The following is an 18375-nucleotide window of genomic DNA, read 5'->3' on the forward strand; positions in this document are numbered from 1 at the left end:
CGCTAATTCCCAAGAGATTCCTATCTTATCCCTGATGTAAGGTGAGACTTGACATTCTGGCACTTTTATCCTTAACTCTTTCACTGCCATTCACGAATGCATTCGGGAATTGAAAATGTGACCGATTGCGCCATTACCGAATTTGTTTGGGTTTTGTTTTTTTCTTGTTTGGGTGCCGATAAAGCGCTGGCCATGGCCTCTGGAAATTATTTTTACTTTCCACAAGGAGGCAGCATTTCCCTTTTTTCCTTGTTAGCGCTTTGTTCCAGCTTTAGCTGTTATTAAAGCGCTATATAAACCAATATGTATGTATTGCATTGTATTTTGGACAGCTGCCATCACTTCAAGCTCATATAACTCCAAATTTCCAGGTTTCATACACTGCATTGAACGTTTGGGTAGTCATAAAACTTAATATTCCGTGCGTCCTGGAATTCGAGGGACAATGACAAAAACCCTGTCACTGGAGTTGACATTTTTTATGCACATCTCCGACAGTGAATGAGTTAAAGGAGAGTACACCTTAAAGATTGCCTCTTTGTTGTTTACAAACATTGCCAGAGGTCTTACCAGCGCTTTATCGGAACCCCGGAAAGAAAAACCAAAACCCGAACAAATTTGGGAATGGCGCTCCACTTCATATTTTCAATTCTCGAAAATATTTGGGAATGGCAGTGAATGAATAGTATGTGTCACTTGTGGAGGTCTTCATCCTGGGTCTTGTGAGTTGGTAAGAATGGTTTTTGAGACTCATAGCCCAGATTTTCAACTTCTCCAAGTCTAGTCTGAAATTTCTGAATTCCCCGTCATCAAGCATCATTGGCAGCATGTTCCTTATTTTTTTCTATAATAATAATAATAATAATAATAATAATAATAATAATACATTTCATTTCTAAACGCCTTTCAAAACTCTCAAGGACACTTTACGAGTTAGTTTTTCTACGGGTGAGCAGCGGCAGCCACACGCGCCAGCGTTCACTCAACCTGTAAGTAACATAAAGTTAAAAAAATACATATGCAAACAAGTAAATCTCTAAATAAATAAATAAATTAATACCCATTATGCAAACAATTAAATATGAGACTAAATAAGCAAGTAAATAAATAAATACACGAATAAATATGCATTATGCAAACAAAAAAGTAAATAGGTAAATAAACAAATATGCATTATGCAAACACTTGAATAAGTGAGTAAATAAATAACTAAATAAGTATGCCTTGTTAACTTGTAAACTGATGTGCTCCCCTCAATGACATCATCTGGGTTTACAGAGCAGAAATGACAAAGCTGGCGTCATGGAGTTGCGGGCAGCAAGTTGTTGTTTTTTTTGGCTCATCTCGTCATGTCCTTTATCACCAAGTGTCAACCGCCTGGAGTTGTTTTCTTCCTTGCGTTTTCCTCCTGACAGACGTGTCAGTCATTACTTTACCTCTCCTCCACTTCATTTGCCAAAGCACATGCTCCTTAATTGCATATTGAGCAGACACTGCAGTGAAATTGGGGTTTTATTTATTTATTTGTTTATTTTGCGTATAAAGGTCCAGCATAGTTTTGCAGCTGCTGACTGGAAATGTAATTTGCACGTTCCCGTTGTTAAAATATCCATTCATCCATCCTTTTTCTTGTTTACTTGTCTTCACAAGGTTTGTGTGAGTGCTGAAGCCTTTCCCAGCCGTATTCGGGCAGTATCACCATTTATGAGAGGCGGGACCAAGGGCTCAAAGGGGATCAGGGTTTTTGTTGCTGGTCATTCAAAGGCAGTGACCATCCTCTTAACTGTTTTTTTCCCCATATATATCAGATTTTAACTTTATTTCCAGTACTTTGTCTGCAGCTGTGGTTGTTTTTTAAAGTGCTCTTTAAATCAAGTTAAGCAAAGTTAGGTAGTGGGTATTTTTCTGTTTGAGTTTCACATATTTTTTTTTCCTGGGATGATGAATTGCATTTGAGAGGTCTCGCTTCTCCGATTTGGTGCCAACTCTGCCGGAACCTTGCTAAGCCGCCGCTAATCCTCGAAACCGGGCGCTTGGTACCGGACTGCCAATCGGCAGGAAATGAAACAATGAAAACAGGTATCACAGATGGAAGGAGGAAGACAGTAAAGTGGACTTGTGTTGTGTGTCTTGACAAGAGTGACGTTGATGGGCTTTGTCGTAGTGACCATGTAAAAAGGTCACCACACCCGGCTGTGAGTAAATCGTTGTGCTTTTTTTTTCTTATATACTGTATACACTAAACAAACACGCTATTGACTTGCACACCGCTCTGCTAGGAATTTGTTAAACACGCTCAGAGCGACTTTGACCTTTGCTGAATAATTGATGCATAATATACTTGACATACTTCACTCACTGGAGGTGACACTTGCTGCTTGCTATCTATGCACAGTACCTCCTCAGCAACCGTCGCGGAAGAGCTCATTTATATTTTCCTTGTTGTGAGAAACCCAGACTGTGTTTATCATTTTTCATAGTGCCGTCATAAACGGGGATGAAGCAAGTTTACATTGGTTGTTCAGAAAATCCTAACCTTAACTTTAACACTAACACTAAACTTAAACCCAATGCTAACCCTGACGCTAAACCTAACCAGGCTTCAGCAGCTCCCACCACAGAAGGGCGTCTTCGGATTTCGGTTTTCCATATGCAACATTTTGATTTGACAAATGACGAATAATTGTACAACAGTGTAAAATATGCTGAACTCATTCGCTGCCTGACGATATGGGAAATGTGTCCACTCCAGTGCCAGGGTTTTTTGTTGTTGTTGTCAATTACACTCAAATTGCAGGACCCGCAGAATATTTAATTTTAGGACTACATAAACATTCAACGCAGCGTAAGAAACCTGAGACTCTCTTCTTTCATCAGAAAAAAAGAGTTAATTCCAAAGTTCAAAAGATGAATGATGCCCCCTCGTGGAAGGGAAAAACATTGCCATAGGTCTGACCAGTGCTTTATCGCCCCCCCCCCCCCCCAAGAAAAAATAAAACCGAACAAATTTGGTAATGGTGCTCCAGGTCATGCTTTTCAATCCCCGAAAAAAAATTGGCAATTGCAGTGTGTCGTGCGGCGAGACAGCAAGCAGATGGAAAGTTGATAAAAGTTCACTCAGCCAGATGCCGGAAGGGTATTGTGAGTTTTCTTTATTTGAAGTTGATATCAGTTTTCGGCAGACCCCAGGTAACACTGCTCTCCAGGTTGTCCTTTGTCCCTCTTCTTCCTCCTCGAAGTGACTCGCTCAGTCTGGCTTTAAAGGTGCTTCACCTGAGCTTCTGCCCAATCAGGTCCCAGCGGCAATTGGCCATACCCAGGTGGTTGCAATCACCTTCTCAGAGTCAATTAGTGGTCGCCCAACTCAACTGTTTTGGATGGGGAGAAATGCGCACCTTTCTCCCTGTCACGTTCCGGCGGCGACAGTGGCAGCTGGCGAGCAGGAACGTGTGGGATTGGCGGTGGATCGCTAAGCAGGACAGAGGCGTAGGTACCGGCAATGGATTTATTAACATAAAGCGCGGGTCCGAAAAGACGCGGACCCGGTAAAAAGTTCGTGAGACAAAACCAAAAAAAATGACAAACTGACAATGCTAGTGGGTGAGTGGCGGCAATCCACCCAACCACACTAAGAAACATAAAATGGCACACGGGGGGTGCAAAACAACCTACGACGCGGTGCAACAAACAAACGCGTTCGTGGCTAAGATCATTCCTCGGGCGAAGCAAATTATGTACTGGCTAAAAGTTCCAAGTACTGGCATGGCACGAGGCGAAGTATCTTCCGACGCTGGGTGAGTGCCAGCGTCGGGTTTAAATGTCCACAGTCAATGAGGAGGAAATTGACAGCAGCTGGCGAACGGCGGGAGCGGAGGCCCCGCCCAGCTGTCAACTGGCTCATGACACTCCCATCCAAAATCCATGAAACACAAAATTATTTAACATTTCTTTTAGCATCATGACATCATTCGCCCCCTCTCCTCAGAGTTCAGACATTCTTGTCAAATAATCAGCAATAACATTTGTTGTCAGGGCAGAGAATGTCATATGTGACAGGTCCTATTCTCACAGCGTATGGGCCCTGCCACTTTGCCAGTAGCTTACTTGATCCCATATGCAACAATATTAACACCTTCTGTCCAGGGTGCCAATCTCTCCCTGATAAATTCTTGCCGTTATTCTCGCTGGAGATCCTCTTCCAGCTCCTGATGTTCTGCATCTTCCGTTTCTTTCTGGAATTCTGGGTTCAGAAACCATGGGAATTGCAGCTTGTCTTAGATGATGAAACTGTGGAGGTTGGGCATGTTAGGTAACCCAACTTGGGAGTTTCTTGTGCGGGAGGAAGGTTCGTTGGCCTGGATGTTCGAGAGTCAGCGCCCTGGGGCTGCGGTCCCAGAGGAGGATAATGTTGACTAGATCGACTGTCAAATGTCCATTCTTACTTGTTGGGTGCATCTGATCTCTAGATCTATTCAATCAACATCACCTCTTGTCTGAGTCTTAGGCTTCACCACTGGTTCCATCTCACTCTGCTCAGTTCTATCCTTGGCTTGGCAACTGTCAGACGCCTCATGGAAAAGAACGGCATCTTCTTGGGGCAACTCAAGCTTCTGGTTTCCTTGATCCCCTTCAGAACTCTTCAGTCCAGTTTGGTTGGCCCGTGCTACACAACTTCTTACTCGTCCCACCTTCTTCCTCTCGGCTTCCTCTTATCTTTTCCACTTCAGCAAGGCGTAACGATCCCACCTTCTTCATGCAGGGTGAAACGATCCCGCCACTGCCACCAATTGTCGTGCGGCATGGTCAGACGCTCAGACAGAAGCTCAGGGGAAGCACCTTTAAAGCCAGACTGAGCGAGTCACTTCGAGGAGGAAGAAGAGGGACAAAGGACAACCTGGAGAGCAGTGTTACCTGGGGTCTGCCGAAAACTGATATCAACTTCAAATAAAGAAAACTCACAATACCCTTCCGGCATCTGGCTGAGTGAACTTTTATCAACTTTCCACCTGCTTGCTGTATCGCATCACGACAATTCCTGACATTTTTTTGTGCAGTTTTACAGAATACATATTTTTTTAAATTAAATTGGCCTTAAATAGTTTTTTCAGGCAAATATTTATGTCAGATTTGGTGACTGAAAAATCTTTTTTCTGTAATAATGGCCTTTTGACGAGCCAAAATGCCAATCCGTGGCGGGTTGCACAGCAATAAAAGAATACCTGGTCATGTGACCAAGAACGCAGGCACCGCCTGTTTGACCGTTTTTTACCATTGGATCGTTTTCTACTCATGCTTTATTTTTAAATGTTTGTCAAACTAATTTTTACTGTAATTAGATCTTAACGATTACTTAACCCTTTCAGAGATAGCGGTTACTACAGTGGACAGCTTATGCTGTTATCGGCTGACAGGCTGCATGAAAGGGTTAAGCGTAGATCAGTGATTGACTCAAAACGCTTCATTTCTAATTTGTATACAAATTCGGTGGACATTGTCATCGTGCGAAGGAAACTAAACCGAAGACCCCTTAATTAGATTAAATATTGACCTAAGCTCCGTAGAGTGTGATGTCAATAACAAATACTAATACACCCAAGCACGTCTCAGCCGCACTGACCTCACCACCATTTTATTATGATTTTGACTATGACCATCGTTAAATGTATTTCTGTTTCTGTTCATCTTTCTGTTATGTTCATTTTGTTGTTGTTTCCCTTCAGGATGTGTGAACATCCCAGTGGAGGCGATCTCACACTAATGGACGCCGATACACACGACGCGAAAAGAAAGACTGAAACAATTTTTGTTTGGGCATTGGAAAGAGGGCAAACAAGTGGTTACTGCGTACGTACGTACGTACATACATATGTACGTACATACGTACTTACATACATACATACATACATACATACATACATACACACACGAACACACACGCGCACACACACAGACACACACACACACACACACACACATACAGACGGACAGACAAATATGTACAGTATTACATAGTCCAGTAATCAATCACAACATAGTCCAGTAATCAATCACAACGAACCTTGAAAACCGAAAGGTTTCACTCATTGACTGAATTATTTACACCAGATGGGTGGAGATGGCCGTTGACCTATATCTCCCACCCACCCACACACGCTCTTCTGACCTGCCCCCATTCTGGATTTTCTTTCCTGGTGCCACTGAACACAAGGAAATGTGATTCATATACTTTCGTGAGATTTATGGAGGTAACTAATAATTTGTATTATCTTCTGTGCCATTCAACATCTATCAAATGTGAGGTAGTATTTCCGACGGTGGAATATTGACTAACTTCATTCACTGTCAAGTCATGTTTCCGTACTTTTCGTTTTGGCGAGTGACTGAAACTGAAACAGAGGCAGGTGCGGGGGGAATATTTGATTCCTTGGGTTGCTGTGTTAAGATATTGTTTATCCTCAACGCCCGGGAAGCCAAGCGACACATAATCCATCTGCTAACGTGCTAATTAGGCCCAAAAACCTAATCATATCCTATACTCATCATACCTATTATTTGAGCAGTAAAAAGGTGATTTAAATTGATTGGATTATACTTCAAATGACAAATGGTGTCATTATGTACTGTATGTGGGTGTGTATGAGACATCAGTCTTTTTTGTTTGTTTTTATTTTTTATTTTTTTTACACAGGGAGATATGATCAGTCTGCAGTCATCAGCAACTTGAATTTATTTTTTTTGAAAATCTATCAAAAAGTAGCGCCCTTTAACTCATTCACTGCCAGACGTGTGAAAATGTGTCCACTGCAGTGCAAGGGTTTTTGTCATTTTCACTCCAATTCCAGGATCCACAGAATATTGAGTTTTAGGACTACTTAAACATTCAATACAGCGTTAGAAACATTATAGACTCAATTCTTTCATCAGAAAAAAAGAGTCAATTCCTCAATTATATCGGTCTGGGGTTATCTGAGCTTGAAATGGATTGGATTGGCTGTACCTTTAGTCGTCTCACAGTGGAGACATTTACATTTCACAGCAGCAAATTTATGAAAGGAAGAGTAACGGAAAGAAAAAAGTAGAAAAACAAAATACAGAAGCTGCTGGAAAGGCAGCCACTCTCGCGGCACCATCGTGAAGTAAAAAAACAACAACAAAATAACAAATAATATGACATAATAATATAATAATAATAATATGATGTGATGTGGTGTGCTGTTGGTGTGACGGACGAATTCAAAGTGGAGTTCCACCAGGGGTCAGCTCTGAGCCCCTTCTTATTTGCAGACCATGATAGTTAAATTGTTTGTCCTGTAGTTTCTAATATTTGTGTACTTTAATGCTTTTGTTTTATAATTCATTCATTTGCACACACCGTATTTTCTGGTGTATAAGGCGCACCCAAAAGCATTGATTTTTTTTTCAAGAGATGACCTTGCGCCGTATATGTCAATATTGAGCCACAACAGGTCTCGCAATGACTGTCAGCAGCCACCTACTCCATTTCCCCCTCTAGAAGAAGTTGTCCGTAACCTCAGCCTCAACTGTAGCGCCGTATAAATGTGGTGGGCCTTATATTTGGAAAAACATTTATACATTTATATATATTATATTTGGAAAACAATATTTCATTCATTGCCTTATAGTCCGGTGCGCCTTATCTATTGAAAAAGTTTTAAAACACCATTCATTGGGGGTGCGCCTTATAGTCCGAAAAATACGGTAATTGTGAATTTATCAGTTTTGATTATCATGACTTGTATACTGTCAGATTTTCCAAAAAAATTAAAACATTTGCAAATATGAGATTCAAAAGTTTTTACTGTTTTGGTTTCTGTTTTTATTTGTCCTCTTTGTTGAATTTGTTTATGTCTCATTTTATGTCTCTATCGGCAGTAGTATAAAAATAATGGGCTACTCCCGGAAAAGCAAGCAAACATCTATGAATAGGAATTTCAATGACTTTTGGGGCTCTTGAGCATCTTCATAAACTACAGATTGTGTGTTTTAAAGCTACCTTCCAGGGGCTTATATCTGCTTATTTGAAACATATTGCTTCCTTTTCAGGCTTTTCTTTCAATAAAGACAATTGTTTATTGGTATTGTGCGTGTGTGTGTGTGAGTGTGTGTGGGTGTTTTATATTCATTGTTGCAGTTTGAACATTTGAACACTTTTTGCCCAACGGTGCCTTTCTTTACGTCCACAAAATTCACACAAAAAACGCTACAGCAACAATGTTCAGTGAAAGCTTTGCACGTTAACCAATTTCACCTGCCACCTTGCCATTTGCGACGGGTGCACAATTTGCCTCAGGCTTACGAGTCTGTTGATATGCTGTAGTGTAAAAAGTTAGCGTGTTAGCGTGCATCCAGTACCATCTCGGAATCATTATGCTGTCGTGAATCAATGAAGGAATTCTTGCTTGCATTGGTGTTTTGTTTTATTTTTTAAATCAAAGGTGTAAAGTGTCAAAAGCAGAGGTCAATGCTGACTGGTGCATTATTTCAGTGTGCGGTGTTATTGCAGTTGCTTGCGGAAAAGCAAATGTGTCTTTTGGGTGTTGTAATAATTGATGCAGTGGTTGTGTGGGTTTCCTCTTGGTGCCCCCTCAGCAGTCGCGGAAGTGGTTTCTATGTAATTGGTTTCTAGTCCAAGGAGTACAGAATGCTTGAGAGGTGGTACGGTGTGCATTTTGGGAGTTTTGAGTACGAGCCTGGTCATCTCTACTTGTATTCATTCTGTTGTCCACCTGAAAATAGCACAACGGAGAAATTGAATGAAAATGCTGCAAATAGCACGACGGTGTGATTTTGAAAACATTAAACATAGCTATGGTCATTACCGTATTGTTGACTGTCAAAACACACACAATTGTTAATTCATCACGGTGGCCATTTACATTTATTTTCGTGTCTTTTCTGAGTTCTGGCAATTGGCAACTTGTTTCAAAGGACTTTGTACTATTGACAAACATTTGTAGTACTTTGTGTACGCATTTGAGTCCATCTATTTGTCCTTTTTCACCGACTGCAAATCTACTCGGTTTTGTTAGCTTCTCATGCTAACTGCAAATGTATTCCCCCATGATACTTTTGAGGTGTATTGCGCACTAGCGTAAATCTGTCTGTCCTTTTTAACAATGAGCAATGGTACCCCAAAATGTACTTATGTTTTTTTAACTTCTCACACTCACGATAAATCTAATCCAGCATCATACTTGGAGTTGTATGTAGCGCTAGAGCCCATCTGTTTGTACTTTTTCACAACGAGCAATGCTGACTGGAAATGTACTAGGTTTTTGTAAGCCTCTCACACTAACTATCAATCTATTCCAACATCATACTTTGAGTTATATACGGCACATGAGTCCATCTCTTTGTGATTTTTGACAAGGAACAGTGCTAACGAAAAATTTACTCGGTTTTGTTAGCTACTCGTGCCCCCTATAAATCTATTCCACCATCATTGCCTTCGAGGTAACAAATGTAGCGTCGCCCCAAATCCCTTCTCTGCATTGAAAAACTCTTTGACGTCAACTTCAATCTTTACATTTTACCATTATTCACGAATAACTGCCCTTGTTCCTCCCCGGACATGAGACATGCATATATGTCCACTGAGAGTCGAACTGTCAGGCCCCGGTGTTCTGAAATGCCACTATAGCCTCTCAATATCCAATCACCTTGGGCAACACGCGCAGGCAAATGGCCACACTTTTTGTGCAGGGCACCCGGCAAGCCTGAGATAGATCAATAAAAATGTCACTCACAGTCATCATTTCTATTGGGCTCCTGCATGGGTCATAAAACTTCTTATCCAATGTCCCTCGAGGCCCTCACCGCAATCACATCTCCAAATGAAAGACTTAAAAAGAGAAGAAATTAACCTGTTAACATGCATAGCCCAGTGAACATTGTAGATGGTTCATAGTCACACTGCACGGTCTAATCAGAGCCCCTTAAAAAAGTGTTTTTTTGCCTCTAAAAAAGATACTAGTATTTGCTTTAAATTGATAGCCTACACTTTCTAGAACCTGAATATTTCCGCCTCTGGCAAGGATGTCTGTCATTTTTTTGCCGCAGGCCACATTGTAGTTATGGTTTCCTCTTGAGGGCTATTATGAATTTGGGGAAACCATCCGAAAGTGTCTCCTCCACAGCGCCAACGCATATGTGGAACTACCCCGGCTTGGAATTGAAGCGGATTTACGTGGGACAGGATATGTGAGACAATTTCTCTTTGTCAGTAGATGCTACAGCTTCGTGCTTGATTTCAACATTTAGCTTGTAGCAGACGTGCACATTTCACCATGACGTCCCTGATCCACTGGTGAAAAGGACACTTTGATTCTCTCCTCTATGATCTAGAACTGCTTCATGCAACAAAGAGGGTGCAGAAAGTGCTTAAGATTGAATGACCGTTTGCGTCTTTTGTGTTGTGTCACATTTTTTCCTTTTTTTTATTTTTTATGTTTGACTTCAAGATGGCGCCGTGAGAGTGGCTTTGTTTTTCTACTTTTTCCTATCCTTTACTCTTCCTTCCAGAATTTTCCGACTCGGAAATGTAAATGTCTTCACTGCGAGACTAACAAAGGCTAATCCAATCCATATTACATACAGAACACAGAATAAATGAATAACTAGATTTCAAATCTGAAGTAAAAAATAATGACTGTTATTGTGGTTTACGACAATTTGAAATTTTGGTTCAGACTTTCATGGCACTTGATTTGCTTACGGCCTCCAAATAAAATGATGTGGTGGGCCAGATTTGGCCCCCGGGCCTTGACTTTTACACCTGTGGCCTACGGTATCTGGCTGGTAATACTCAAGTGAATATAAATTTCATTCCCTTCTCAATAAATTGAGAAGTGGGTGTTCACAAATGTGGAAAAAAACAGTGTATACATGTATATTTTAAAGGACAACCGACGTCTCCGGACAAGTTGTGTCCATAATTTGTAAAATGGCTTCAAATGACTTCTACTGAGCGTATTTTAATAAGATTCCACCGCATATAGCTATATTTTAGGTTTTAAGACTTGCGCTGAACATTTCGGAAGTCTTGTTTTTGAGTTGGTTACGAGTCCTCACCCTACGTCACTGAAGGAACGCCCCTCACCGAGAAAGATACATACCTTTCATCACCTCAATGCATTTTGCGGTACTTTGTTTGGTCTGAAAACTTCGTGTTGATCCGTGTTGATGGCAAAATTAGAAGGAAAACACATAAATAATGCAATGGTGAATCGTTGGCTGTTACACCAAGATAACTCTTTGATATTGTTTGACAAAAATTCCAAGGTGAAGAATAAGACTATTTCCAATGGAGCTGTGCCGCCATCTTCTGCATTTTCTGTGACACTACACCTCAGTCTTGATCACTCAAAATGACCCTGAAGACCTTCTTTAATCGATTGCAAACATGTATACTTTCCTCTTTAGAACTATTTGAATCATATTCATAACTGGATGTGTAACAAGAAAGCATATTCTCCGAATCTGAAGCCATTGTTTTGATTCTCGAGCAAGGTAAGACATCTTGGGGTGACGTCACGAACTTGGGGCCAGACTTTCTGAAAATGCCCAATTCGCAGCTCAATTTTTTTGCAGATTTTGGACACTTTAAGTCATTTTTATTGGTGTTTTGTATTTGACTAAAAATATCAGCCTGTGTGTTTTGGGTATTTTAGGTGCTATAAAAGGTTTTCCTGTTTTTCTTCTTTCAGTTAGGAAACAAAAAAAGTGATGTCAGTTGTCCTTTAAGCTTGCTATTTATCACTTTCAAATGTCTTTTCCATCACTTTTTTTTATCATCTCCCAACACATTTCTACTACAGTATTTTTGAAAAGCCATCTGCTTTTTTTAACTAAGCAGTTAATAACATTGTTGAGAACAAACATCTGATGAAACAGGCAATCGAGGATGGCATCGCGCTAATTTGACAGTGCGACTATGAACAAGATGTACTGTGATTAAAGCTCCGCCATTGTTCGACCTCGTCTGACACACAACGCAGCTGCTTTGTCAGACGACTGCCGTCGTCCTCTACCGAGTAAAACGGATCTTCACTTGCGGAAATTAAAACCCTTAACCTGACAAGGATTCATGGAAAACAATTAATAATTGATTAAAAAAAACACACACAAAAAAAAACTATGGCTTTAAAAGCATGAATAAGAACATTTCGTCTCATACAGTACGAGCAAATAATACATGTGGCGAAATGTAAAGATCATGGAGAATTATTCTTTTGGTTTGGAAGAATTGGCATCCCAAATTAAAAGAACGTGTGGTGTCAACTCCACCAGGTGTCATATCTTCAATAGCTGTCCACGACACTTCTGGTAAACAGCTCCATCCATCCATCCATTATCTGCCGCTTATCCGAGGTCTGGTCACGGGCGGAGCAGCTTCAGCAGGAAAGCCTCAAGTTCCCTCTCCCCAGCCACTTCTTACCAAGACATTCCCGAGCCAGCTGGATGCCATAGTCTCTCTAGCATGTCATGGGTTGTCCCCGGGGTCTTCATGCCCGGAACACCTCCCAGGGAGGCACCCTAATCAGATGCCCCAGCCACCTCATCTGGCTCCTATCTATGTGGAGAAGCGACTGGACTCCGAGCCCCTCCCAGATGACCGAACTTCTCACCTTATCTCTAAGGGAGATCCCGGTGACCCCACGGAGAAAGCTCTTTTCGTCCACTTGTATCCGCAATCTCGTTCTATCGGCCACGACCCATAGCTCGTGACCATAGATGAGGGTTCTGCAACGATCGGGAAGAATAAATAAGCCAAGTTATAGCCTAAAAAAGGCATTAGGATCATTGTTCCATGCTAATGTGACTGATCAAAAGATGACACAATTGATTGCTGCTTTCTTTTGGTGGCTGCTGGCTAGTTCCTACGAAACTGTTCATGTTTACACGGGCAGGCTGCGCAAACTCTGTTGGCATTTTCATGCTTTCCACTTGATCACTTTGCTTGATTGTTTAAATGATTCAACAGGTTTCTTGTTTGGCCTTGTTTTTGACAACATACCACGCACAACGTTTTCCTCCTCCACATCGCTCTTGAGATACCGCCATGGGGAGGAAATTTCCTTGTCAAAACAGCTCCATCTTTTGGAAGTCATGGCTACCTGTCAGCTGCTCATTAAGCTGTATGTTTGCTCACTGATTTTTCTTTCATTTATTGGTGGATTCTGTGTGTTTCCAAAATTGGACGAGGCTCACCATCGGTTTGCGGACTGGTGATTGGGGACTTCTTATTGAATGGTATTTATTGGATTGGATTGGATTGGATTGGATTGGATTGGATATACCTTCCTTCGTCTTGCAGTGGAAAATTTACATTTCACAGCAGAAAAGTTATGAAAGGAAGAGGAAAGGAAAGAAAGAAGTAGAAAAACAAAATACGGGAGCTTTATATATTCCCTTTATAGATGCTATCGTTCACACGAACAATCAATAAATGTGAAGTAAACCAATTTAGACTCCATTTTAGCATCAACATTTAGCTTGTAGCAGACGTTCACATGTCACCATGATGTCTCCGATCCACTGGTGGAAAAGACACTTTGATCCTCTCCTCTTTCATCGACAACTGCTTCATACAACAAAGCGGGTGCAGTAAGTGCTTCAGATTGAATGACGGTGTCTTTGTGTTGTCATGTTATTTTGTTATTTTGTTGTTTTGACTTCAAGATGGCGTTGCGAGAGTGGCTGCCTTCACAGCAGCTCCTGTATTTTGTTTTTCTACTTCTTCCTTTCCTTTCCTCTTCCGTGCATAACTTTGCTGCTGTGAAATGTGTATTTCTCCACTGCAGGCCTAATAAAGGCCAATCCAATCAATCCAATTCTTAACTCAGTCGCTGCCATTCCCAAATTTATTTGGGTTTTCTTGCGGAGGCTACCAATAAAGCGCTGGTCAGACCTCTGGTAATGTTTTTTCCCTTCTACGAGCATTTTTGTCCATGTTAGCGTTTTGTTCCAGCTTCAGCTATCGTTATAGTGCTATATAAATACATATGTATGTATTATATTGTATTTTGTACACCCAGCCCCATTTCAAGGTCAGATAACTCCAGACCCTCTTTTTCTCTGATGTAAGAAGAGAGTCTACGTTTTCTTTTGCTGCATGAATGTTTATGTAGTCTTAAAACTCTGCGAGTCCTGCAATTTGAGTGAAAAGTACAAAAACCCTGGCACTGGAGTGCACACGTTTTGCACATTGTCTCGCAGTGAATGAGTTAACCAAAACAGCAGCATTTTCCAAAGTAACTAAGTTGCTTGGACCATGGACATTGGATGCAGGACAACACTGATGACTATCTAGTTTTTATCGGCACTACCCTAAAATAACCGAAACCATATCTTAAATACTAGAACAAATAAACATCTCCTGCCAATTCTTTTGATGTTTCAAAACATTGCGCTCGCTTTGTGCTTGGCTTCAAATGCACGGAAATCTCATTTGGATACAAAACACAGACTTTTTGGATCACAGTCAGTGTTGCATGCAGTGTCTGAAATGCAAACATGGCGGACAGGACACGAAATGTCTAAATACTAAAAGTATATTTGGATTGGAGGCGTTTTTGAAAACTGTCCAAAATATTCAGTTCTAACGTTTCAGTTCGGTCCACATTCAGTTCGTTCCCCACAACTCAAGATTGAGTGGCTTGGCTCGTGACTTGCTTTACCCACACGATGATGTGACTCAAGTTTCTTGAACTTACACAGGGACCCGTATTGACTCGCTTGACTTTTGACAAAGTAAATTGGGACTTACTTTGAGTCTTACTTGGACATGCACTTGTGCAGGACGTGATTTACTCCCACCTCAGCTGAGGGAATGCTGATTCATACTCTCATCCACTCTGACTTGCTCAACATTTGAAGGTTGAGAATAATTGATTCCAGGAGCATGTTTATTGCATCTTTTAACCCCATGAGCTGCATTTAGGTAGTATGTAAGACAAAAAGATATGTGTCCGACTCTCACACGTAATGGCCATCCAGTGTTCAGTCATGACAGCAGATGATTTATTGACAGTTAAGTGGATGATTCGCCACCCGACAAACCAATTTCAACATGGCTTCCTTGTCTATTAACCTAACCCCACTTATACTTTCACCTCATCCTTTCATCTTCTCTTTCATGTTTCTTTACCAAGTCACCTCCAGTGGCCCTGACGCCTCTTTATTCTGCCTCCAGGCACACACAATCACACACACACGGAACCTCCTGGCCCTGGGCTTAACCGCATTTATAATGATCTGACCCTGAGACCTCTGTATGTTAATGATCTTCAACCCCTCCTACAGACACATACATGCTCAAAGGGAATATCCCGCACATGCATATGTGTGTCTATGTGTATGTGTGCGTGTCCTTCTTTTTGTTACACAAATACAACCTCAGAATGCTAAACAAATGTGCAATTAGTCAGCAGACATAAACAAACAGTCCAATTTATTGAAGGAATTAGGAACAATGCTTTTGTTCTTCGTCCTTGAGACAAATTAGGTTGTCCAAAATTAAGGCCTTTATTATCTTTTGGCACTTGCAAGGTATTCCTGGATCCTTAAACGTCAAACCTCACGATGAAAAACTGAAGAAAAAATATTGGTTCCTCAGACACAATAATAAAAATAATATAATAATAGTTAGTTCGTTAGTTAGTTCTTATGTTTGAATATAATACGCATCTTAGCATAACAGAGATCAGAATTAACCGAACCATCAACAATTGTTTTGGGGACGTGGGGGTTTATCTACAATTTATATCTATGATTGATGATCCAAACTTTTTTAATACATTTTTTGAACTCATTCCCTGCCAGATGTGCAAAAATGTCTCCACTTCAGTTCCAGGGTTTTTGTCATTGCCACTCAAATTCCAGGACCCACAGAATATTGACTTTTAGGACTACATAAACATTTAATACAGCCTTAGAAAACTTGGACTTTGTTCTTAATTCCTAAATTATATGGGTTTGGAGTTATATGAGCTTGAAATGTGGGCGGCTGAACAAAATACAATGCAATACATACATATTGGTTTATTTTGCGCTTTAACAACAGCTGAAGCTGGAACAAAGCACTAACATGGAAAAAGGGAACTGCTGCCCCATTGTGGAAAGGAAAAACCTTACCAGAGGTCATGGCCAGCACTTTATTGGCCCCCAATTATGAAAAAACAGAATCCAAACAAATTCGGGAATGGCGCTCTATGTCATATTTTAACTTCCCGAATAAATTTGTGAATAGCAATGAATGAGTTAAATTCATTTTTTAAATTGTGATGGATCATTAACATATACAGTTGAAATGGCTTAAATTTGATCAAAGTGTGTATTAAGGTGTCCCTGGGGAGTGTAAAAAAGGCACAATTTCCCAATTTTCCCCATAAAAATTTAGCTGACAATTTAGTCACGAAAGTCATGTTCTCCAAAACTTAAAGTCCATAATTATTTCTGAATTAAGACTTAGGGCCCTGGAGTTTACATTTTTCTGGTATATCCATCGCGGTTCATAATTACAGACGGGCTTCTCTGCCGTTGTGGGCATGAACACATCCAACTTTCTTTCTGGCTCGTGTAAGCTGCTCCTCTCATTTCCTTTAAATGCATGTGTTCAGACTAGATTGCCATTAGGTTTGTTATTTTAAAGATATGAAAGATAATAATAAAAAAAACATGATTCACAGGGTTCGTTGCATACTTTTATCATATCTGAATGAAATACAATGCTGTCCGAACACACACATCCATGGATCTTAGAATTCTTCTGCCTGCATCTCATTCAATCGTACCCAAATCACGTTGGACCACCTTGCGCCACAATTTAGACCTCCTTTTAGCTGCCTTATTCGCTTTTTCTCGGCCATCAAAGTGTCAGGTGCCCTGGGGAGTGTAAAAAACAGCAGCCGTAACGCCCAGCACGGCCCATTCTGCCAAAAGAGGCTCACATCTGTACGACCATGAAGTTACAGTTAAAAAAATCACAATGCAAATGTTGTAAAAATGATCATACTCATTTTATAGCTAGACCATTTAGTTATTTAATATAGTGCATAATCATGTTACGAATGATTACGTCTATGTCGCCCACTCCTTGTGGTGATATTCATTCAGTGAGAGGTCTTAAATTTCATCAGTGGCCTTAGACTATGGTATTTATCTTCTTCAAGCTAGTAGCTGGCAAAAGCTGGTATTTTGTAGCTTTTTTCCCCTCCCCTGCGTCGCTGTTATGTATGAAAAGCGCCCATAGTGGACTTGCAGCGCTGCAACAACACGTAGCTTTTCAATAAAAAACATCTACCACAGGGTTATTTTCATTCTGCTCGCCTATCGAAGCGTCGTCAATCCCCGCGAGTCATCGACATGAGCAAGCCCACGCCAGCTGGTCAAGCTTGAACCGCACACCACAAACACCCAAACACACGCTTTATTCGTCCCCTCGGCTGCAGCTGGATGTTAAAATTCATTTGAAGCGGCCGTATGAGAGGAAAGACATCCATTGTCATTTTATGCTCATGGGAAATCAATCCCCGCTCATAATGCACTGGCCTTGAGCCACACTGATGTTTTTAATATGGATGTGTGTTTTTGTGTTTGAATATTTTTTCTCTGTTTGTGACGTGTCCCAAACCGAGATGAGTTTTCTCCCCGCTGCCAAATTTGTTATGTCGTTTGTAGACTCCCACTATTCACACACAAACTATGCAACAATTTCAAGACGGCGTACGAAGATACATTGTTTTTGTTTTGACTGTCTTAATTTCATGCTCATGACATCTGCACGCTGTTGCCAAAACAAACTCGTTCTCCCCCCCCTATGGTGCAGAGGAATACTCGCTCGCTGTTGAATATGTTCACAGTCTTTCTTCAAATTCACGCCGCGTTTCAGCTTTGAATGCCTGCTGGGCGTTGTGTGTGTGAAGGAAGATCATTTCACTAAACTAATGGAAAAGCTAAGATTAGAATTGGGGGATGGAGTTGTTAGCATAAATAAATAAATAAATGGAAAGACTTTTCCCTCAAAATCTAAACCACCTCAAACTACACTTTATGTTGATAAAATTAACCAAAACTAGCTGGAATTATCCCAATTATGCTTAGTTTTTTAAGCCCTATTTATTTATGTATGTATTTATTTATTTATTTAGTTAAATGTTTATGTTTTTGTTAATTCGTCTATTTATGTATTTTATGTATTTATTTATTTTTATATTTATTTGTTTATTTGTGTATTTTGTACTTGTTTATCTTTTTATGTGTTTATTTGAGTTTGCTTATTTAATTGTTTATTTGTCTCTTTATTTAGTGATTCGTTTATTGTCATATTTAAAATATATAATAATAATAATAATA

The 18375-nt window shown here is 40.5% G+C and overlaps 1 protein-coding gene across 5 annotated transcripts in view; it reads left to right on the plus strand.

Annotated features, from left to right (window-relative positions):
* ntrk2a (neurotrophic tyrosine kinase, receptor, type 2a) overlaps positions 1-18375 on the plus strand; it is a 104377-nt gene that overhangs the window by 32722 nt on the left and 53280 nt on the right. The window lies entirely within an intron of this gene.

This window comes from Hippocampus bargibanti, linkage group LG04 (genome assembly GCF_051943395.1).
Source record: "Hippocampus bargibanti isolate YZ-2025 linkage group LG04, ASM5194339v1, whole genome shotgun sequence".
Lineage (NCBI taxonomy): Eukaryota > Metazoa > Chordata > Actinopteri > Syngnathiformes > Syngnathidae > Hippocampus > Hippocampus bargibanti.